The 8567-nt window shown below is 31.8% G+C and overlaps 1 long non-coding RNA gene across 1 annotated transcript; it reads right to left on the reverse strand.

The window, feature by feature from the left end:
• Positions 1-368: 368 nt before the first annotated feature.
• LOC117932484 lies at positions 369-2546 on the reverse strand. Its single transcript, XR_004654187.1, has 2 exons — positions 2467-2546; positions 369-2063 (listed from the first exon to the last, which is right to left on the reverse strand). It is a non-coding gene; the product is annotated as an uncharacterized LOC117932484 (long non-coding RNA).
• Between the last annotated feature and the right edge of the window lie 6021 nt (positions 2547-8567).

The raw sequence follows: 8567 nt of genomic DNA on the forward strand, positions 1-8567 counted from the left end.
TAAACGAATTATTGAAAAATTAAGTCAAGGCGTGGGATTTTCGAAGAATTAGACTTTTAATAAATAGTTAAATAGGGGAGGATAATTCTAATGAAAATAAGATTTAAACGAATGGTTGAAAGATTAGATTAGGATATGGGATTTTTCAAGGATTATAACTTAACTTTGAAAAGATGGCAAATAGATACATGCGAAATGATAATAATAATAAATGACAAACATAATATTTAAACGGACGAATTTGAACAGTATGAATTTCGAGGTAAAAATTAATTAACAATAATAATTTGTCTTTTAACGGCCTTTAAGTTTGAGTTAACTAAACCGGTAAAAATGAAATAAGGTAAAAATAAAAATGAATGAATGACTTAATAAATTACTAATTTAGAGGTCTTCCCCTTTTTTTTTAATAAAAGAAAAATTTATTTAGAAATGAAGTAGCCAAATGGGCTATTCTGGATTGGGTATGGGCCATGGGAGTGAATAACACAGGGGGCATGAGGCCCTTCATTAATGCAACTGGGCTTGGGCTTCCAACCAGGCCCATAACCATCAGCTTGGACAGGCCCCAGACTCTAACTCCATCACATGCTTGGATTGAGCTTCAACTCAAGCCCAAACTAAAAGCAAACCTAAGAACACCAAATTCCTTCACAGCCCACCTCTCCAACCTCTGCCTGGGCATCACCATCAAAATCCGCTGTGTCCTTGAGCTCACCGTCAGCCTCATCGCCGTCTTCATCGGAAACTCACATCTCATCATCCTCTTTCAAGGTCCGCCACCCACGTGCACTCGCGCATGCTTGCTCTGGTTGCCGAAGCCAAGGGTCGAACCACTCTTGGACAGCCGCGGTGACGTCAGTGCTTGGGCATCAGCTCAGTTCTCAGGTTAGACGAAGGAGACGGGCCTTCCGATCGGGGCTGAGGAGAAAAAGGGAGGAGGCGATCCTGCTCGTTGGTGCGTGGCGGCTTCGCGATGCAACAGGGAGTCAGCCGCCGGAGTGGAGCGTTGCTGTCCGCAGCGATGCGCCTGGTGACCATGGAGATTGGTGGAGAAGTTACTCCTAGTCTCTAAGACGAGCAATGGAGGAGGAGAAGCTCCAATGCCGCCATTGATTCAGCTGACTGGGCAAGCTTGAGGAGGCGGGTATGAAGGGTGGCGGGCAGACATGGCTATGCATGGGGGGATACGTGCCGAGCAATGAGAGAGAACGAGGGAAGCAGGCTGGTGTTCTTGCTCACGGATGGCGTGGATGATGATTGATGGTTGGACAAATACATAATGAAATCAGGTGGGATAAATGGTTAATGGTGAGTGCAAAATATGAGCATGCATGGTGACAGGTTTGCATGGGAATTCAGGATGGTGGGGAAAATGGGTATTTGATGTGGTGAAGAAAGAGAATGGTGGTAAAACAAAAAGAGGTGAGGGAAAACAGGGTTCGGTGGTAGCAGGTAACATGGTGGATTTGATGGATGGTGATGTAGGAAATAAATGATGAATGGTGGGTGTGGGTAGCATGAAAGACGAGAGATGGGTATGGTGGTGTTTGAAATGCGTGGGGATGAGATGTGGGCATAGAAATGACGGTCAGGTCTGCATGAGAATAGATGGGTATTAATTTGTGGGAGAATGGGTATGAAATAGGTGTGAATGGCAGCCATGGGCATGTTGGATATAATGGGTATCTACTGTTTACAGCTTCTTGGGTCTGGTTCATCTAGAAATACCTCACCAGACCCAAATGACCTAGACTCAACACCTGGAATATCCTTCATATTTTTAAAGCACTAGGATGGATCATGAGAACGATTATCATCGCACACTCTGGTAGTTGAAGAGCATTGCTGAGAACGGAAACAGCACATCAAAACCATGCTTATGAACACAGCCCAACCATCTCTCAAATCTCCATGTCCTTCCCAAGTTAAGAAATCTTCTTCAGAAAACCAGTCTGCTGCCTGGCTGACCCCCCAAACTACCTCTGTCGAACCATCTGAATGGCACCATCTTCTTCTGGCTTGCTTACCAAGAAAAACCTCCCAAAATTTTGACGTCAAGCCTTCCCAAATACAGCCCCATGCGAACAGTTAACCCAAAAGATGGTATTCAATCACCCAAAAAGAAACAGAAACAGAGGATATCATGAAGTAAGGCAAAGCATACATAAGGGAGGATAATGCCATTAAAAACCTAACTTCATTTCATGAAAACCAAGAAGCTAAGAGAAACTGGTGGGAAAATCTGAATAATCTCAAAAAGCAAACAGATGACACAATCATCATACAACTCATACGTAGCACAGCCCTCATGCAACTCATACAAGGGAAAGCAGGGATCAGGCAAACAAAAAAAAATGAAAAGCAAACTTAACACCTTAGACAGCCAAAAAGAGGATCCCAAACATTAGAAATGAGTAAGATGTGACGGTAAAAGTGAAAACCTCAAGTGGGAGATGATCGAACCTGATGAATCCCTTGGAGCCCAGTCACTTAGTTCTCAGTGAGCTCCAAAACCTTTTCCTTCTCCTTCTTCCCCCGGCTGCCTCCTCCCTCCTTTTTTTTCCCCTTTCTTTTTTTTTTTTTTTTTTTTTTTTGCTTCCCCTCTCCTCCTCTATAAGGAGCTCTTCTCACCCGAAAAATCCGCACCTGCTCTTCTGTTCACCACCTCAGCATGTCAGGAGCTCCAACCACCCACCTAGCTCTAGTCACCTGCTCCGCTACGTGTCTCCAGCAGCTCGTTTGAAGAAGTCGGTCCCCCTCTCCTCCTCTACAAGAAGCTGTCGTCCATCCCAGGTGCAGCATGAGGGGTCTACAATACGTTATCTTAAATGGGTGGTTATAGAGGTGTAGAAAAAAAGAGGGAGAATTATGTTTTGATGGGCCAATTTAGGAATAATAACATTTTTGGAACCCAACTTTCCATAATCCAAGATATGTTCACTGTTTGGAAAAATATTAAAGGAAACATGCACTATCTACTATTTTAAAATGCTATTCCAAAATTGCCCTTTATTGTCCCTGTCAGCAACCACCGTCTCTCACTCGGGCATCAAGGAGCCCTTTTCTGAAGTTGGCCTCCAGACCAGAGAATCCCTAAAAAAGCCCTATTTTTTCCTCTGCCATTCTCAATCCTCGCAGATACTAATCTAATCAAGTTATTATTTTTTTTTTTGCAACCCCCGTTTGATTCCCAAGAAAATCCACCCCCATTCGATTTTCGGGAAAATTCATCCTCGTTTGATTTCCGAGGCCCTTTTCTGAAGTTGGCCTCCAGACGAGAGAATCCCTAAAAAAAGCCCAATTTTTTCCTCTGCCATTCTCAATCCTCGCAGGTACTAATCTAATCAAGTTATTTTTTTTTTTTTTTGCAACCCCCGTTTGATTCCCAAGAAAATCCATCCCCCATTCGATTTCCGGGAAAATTCATCCTCGTTTGATTTCCGAGAAAATCCATCCTCGTTTGATTTCCGACAAAATCCATGCAAAACCCCCAAGAAAAACAAAAAAAAAAGTGCTTTTTTTTTTCCTCCATGTGTTTTCTTGATCTGATCTAGGGGTCTCTTTGATCTTGGGCCATTGGATTTAAATTTCACAAACCCTAAATCCACGATTTTTGAGCCATGCTGAAAAATCCAACCTTTGCCTGCAAATCATGATCAGATTACCAAATAGCATCTTATGTTTTTTAAAAAAAAAAAAAAATGGGACAGATTTTGCATCCTGCGCGGGCTGGTAGGAAATATCGGGACCTTTCACAGGGACGATGAACAATGGAGGGGTATTTTCGGTATGAAATAACACCTCAGACCAGAATGCATGTTTCCTTTAATATTTTTCCAAACAGTGGACATATCTTGCATTATGGAAAGTTGGGTTCTGAAAATGTTATTATTCCCAAATTGGCCCATCAAAACATAATTCTCCCTTTGTATATTAGAACTGTCTTTAGTTCAGATTTTAGAGTATCCACGTGACTGATTCAATATCTAGATCATGTTTCAATAAAAGTCACAAAAGTCAAAAGTAAGCTAGCCTTATCCTTTTGGCCAATTTTTCCACAAATTACAGCTGGGTTTCCGAGTCTTTCCGTCACATCAGAGAACCGACTTATCCAAAATGGCTGCAGATAGCCCCATTCTTTTTCACATGTGAATTAAAATAAATTCATCACCTACCATTACAGTAAATCAAATTATCCAACACGAATAGTTTGTAGATCTTGATTGTAAAATAACTAAAGAAACTGATAAGTACTTACTTATTTTAGCTTAAAACATTAATTTTTAATATTTAGGGAACGGAAAGAAAAATCATTCATAAAAGACATAAAGATGATTATATGGAAACTACTTCCTCAGTCACCCAAAGATCATGCATATGTAAAAGTAAAGTTATGGGGTTGAATAACATAAAGTACAAATCCACTATCCAAAAAAAGTTTATATAGATTTTCTTCACCTATGTTGTTGCTAAGTCATGCGGCTTTTTAAACTTTTGCAGCAATTTTTAAAAATAATTATTAAAAAATAGTAATTGAAAAAATATTGATAGATCTATGATAATTTTGGCCACATAAAAGGTGTCTCTTGAAGAGACACTTTCTATAATTCCAAAAAATTAGATTTATACTAAAAAGTCACCATTGATAGAAGTTACGTTGTGGAAAGTCTATTTTCAAGAGACACTTTCAGTATGAACCCAATTTTTTAAAAATAGAATTATATCACCTTCTATAATTTAAAAAAAATTGGGTTTATACTGAAAGTATCTCTTCAAGAGACATTTTCCACAATTTTCATACATAGTAAAAAATTTCAAATTTATGTTGAAGAGAGACATCTTTAATTTTAAAATCATTTTCACAATTTTTAATATATTTTGGATTTTGTGGAATTGTGAAAATTGTCTTTTCAAAAGACACCTTTAGTATAAATCCAATTTTTTGGAATTGTAAAAGGTGTCTTATGAAGAAACACCTTTAGTATATATTGGAATTTGTGGATTTGTGGAATTGTGGAAAGTGTCTCTTCAAGTGATACCTTTTGTATAAATTAAAATTTTTAGGAATTGTAAAAGGTGTCTCTAAAAGAGACATCTTTAGCTTCAAAATAAAATTCATGAGACATTCAAATTGTCTCTTCAATAGACACCTTTAATTTAAATTTAATTATTTTAAATATGTATCATGATTTTGAAAATTGTGGAAGATGTCTCTTCGAAAAACACCTTCCACGTGACCAAAACTGTCATAGATCTATCAATATTTTTCCAACTATCATTTTTTAATCATTATTTTTAAAAATTACTGCAAAAGTTAAAAAAGCCCCTAAGTCATACCCCTGATACCCATACTAGTTTTCATGTGCGTTCTATAGCACCACATATGCACCTTAGTGGACATCTCACGATGCAAATCTCTCTTATAAATCTAAGAATGAGAACTTTTAAGAGTTAAGAATGTGGGAAGATTAATACTTAAATTATTTTCAAAGACCGTATTAAATAGTAAATAAGAGATGAAATTTAAATTTTAGTTCAAAAACACCTTAAAAATATGAAAAAAAGGAAATATTTTAGTACTCTATAGAATTTTGGCTTGAGCATTAGAAGTGATGCTTGAGCTCGGCCTCATGAGTAGTTTCGAATTAATTTTAAAACCTTTTTCGCTCGCCTAAAGCCTAACACCCATTTCATGCTATAATTGATTCCAATTAATTATTCTTGAACATCTCTATACTTACCTATATTATTTCGATTGATCATGCAATAATCTTAAGTTTTCAATAAATAGTAAGACATAATAATCAAGATGGATTGAACAAAATTTTTAATTTTAACTAAGTAGTCTAATGCACTAATTAACAATTCCCCCTTTTTAACGATCTTGTGACAAAATATAAATTACATAAACTTCTAAAATTCTCAAATGGAGTTTACAAATTTCTCAATGACATTCATCTAAACCAAACATCATCCTATACTGCACAAATTGCAATTACCATACAACATCCAACAATGAACAATCCTATGATGTGCACACATAGGACAAACAAATAACCAAGTAAGGGAGTGTGTGGGAAAAAGTAATATAATTATAGACACAAGAGATCACAAAAGAACACAAGAAACACCTATTACTCCTAAGATAAAAATGAATTCATTATTGTCAAATATTTTGGTTTAATTTAAATAAAAATTATGATAAGATACTTTGTCAATAATTTAGGTTAATCTCATTGTACAAGATTGTAATGCATTAGATCATAAATTAATAGTTTCTTCAACAATTTTATTTAATTTTGATAAATATACCTTTTCTCACATCCACATTTATTTAGAAGCCTCTAGTACTTTATTTATATTTTTGGCTACATTCAATAATTTTAAGAATTAATTTTCCCCCTGTATAGAGGCTAAAAATACTTATTTATCATTAGTTTGAAATTTATCCAAATATTTCCCATATCCTTCAAATATATTATTTTTCACCTTCTTTACCTTTTTCATTTATCTCTTTTTTCACACAATCATACTTATCTATGTAAATTGAATAGATATTACATTAATTTTAAGTCTTCGTAAGTCTTTTTATTCCGTTACGTCGCATATAAAGCTTTTGAGTATCCTACAAAATGTTAATTGAATTATATTACTATTACTACTACTAATAATAATTCATAACCTACTAATAAAGTAAAACAAATTGCACAACACCTATTATTTCAAAATAAAAAAAATAAAGTATTATTATGAAATCTTTTAATTTAATTCAAATAAAAAAATTATAATAAGCTAGGTTGTGGGTAACTGGGTTCATCTGGTTTGTATATAATAATGTATTGAATCATAGTGTTTAATATACATATCTTACATGGATGGTTGTTAAGGTGTATCAAAGAGAAGCCTCTATTAATACCTTGTCTGATGCTTGTGGCAGTAATAGATTAAAACGCCTGATGTGAGAGTTATTTTTGTCATTAATGAAAGAGGAATCGTCATTATTTTAGGTTTGTTGTGACCATGTTCTTTTCATGCTTGTTTTTTTTTTTTTTTTTAAAATGTTTTTTTTAAAATTTTATAAAAATAAGAGTGTTAGATAAATTGTTTTTAAAAATATTTAGGAAAAAGAAAAAAATTTTATTTGAAAAAATTGGTTTTAAGTTTTTTTCTATTTTGATTTTGTAAAAATGTTATAAATTCAATTTATACCATATTAATTAGATTTAATTTAAGTTTTATTAAAGATGAAAATAGTTTTTGTTATAACAAATAAATTAACATAAATAGTGTTTAGTAAAATATGAATAATAATATTACAATAAAGTCATAAATTATATTTTTCATAAAAAAATATACTATTTTAATATATATTATAAAAATATGGGTATTAATATTTTTGTAAATATATATATATATATATATATATATATATATATATATATATATATATATATATATATATATTGTTAAAAATGAATAATAATTGCTCAATAATAATAATAATAATAATAATAATAATATTTTATATAAATTTAATTTAAAAATAAATAAAATTTAAGTTTTATAACATATAAATAATCCGAGCTTTTTATTACATGCGAGGACAACAACATATTATGGAAAATTTTTATTTAATTTGTAATTAAATGGACCCTTTTTTTGAATTACAAATTATTCTTAAAAATTTAAAATTTTGTTAAAGAATATAAATTAAACAATAAAGTTATAATTGATAATTATAGTTTTGATCTATTATTTTTGAGAAAAAAGTGGGTTTTGACCCACTAATTTGAAATAATATAGAAAAAAAGAAACTTAAATTTTATAAATCAATTTTATCTTTATTAATTTAATTTTTTTAAACATATATATTTTTTTCATAAGTTAAATAATTATTTCCTGAAATACATTTTTATTTGATAATGTTAAATGAAATTATCCAAAATCCATTTATCATTTTAATTTGATAAAAATATTTTATAAATAAATATATTATAAAATTTTTACTATATAATATAAGATACAAATCATTATGGAAAAATTTTTCAACATCCTCAAGTAATAAATAAAATATTTCTAATCCCCTAGTTAAATATGATTTTATGTTTTGTATTATATAAATCCCCACATCTTCTATTTTTTTTTTTAATAAAATTGAATAAAAATTTATTAGTTGACATCAATTAACGATAACATAAGAAATTTTAAAAATTTAAAAATATAATTAAAACTAAAATACATAAAAATTAAATACAATTAAAAACCAAAAAAATAAAAATAAAAATACATAATATTTTATTTTTATATTTTTAGCTTAAAGTTTTTCTAGTTTTAATTGTATTTTAAATTTTAAAATTTTTTTATTTTATTAATCTCAAATAAGTTCTCATGGTAAAAAAAATAAAAATTGTTAATTGATGATATTAAAATCACAAATAATAAGATCATTTTAGGAAATAATTATTTGAGTTATGAAAAAGTGCATGTATTTTAAAATATTTTTAAATAAGTGAAGATAAAACCGATTTATAAAAGTTGGAGTTTTTTTTTCTACATTTTTCAAA

This window comes from Vitis riparia, chromosome 15 (assembly GCF_004353265.1).
Source record: "Vitis riparia cultivar Riparia Gloire de Montpellier isolate 1030 chromosome 15, EGFV_Vit.rip_1.0, whole genome shotgun sequence".
Lineage (NCBI taxonomy): Eukaryota > Viridiplantae > Streptophyta > Magnoliopsida > Vitales > Vitaceae > Vitis > Vitis riparia.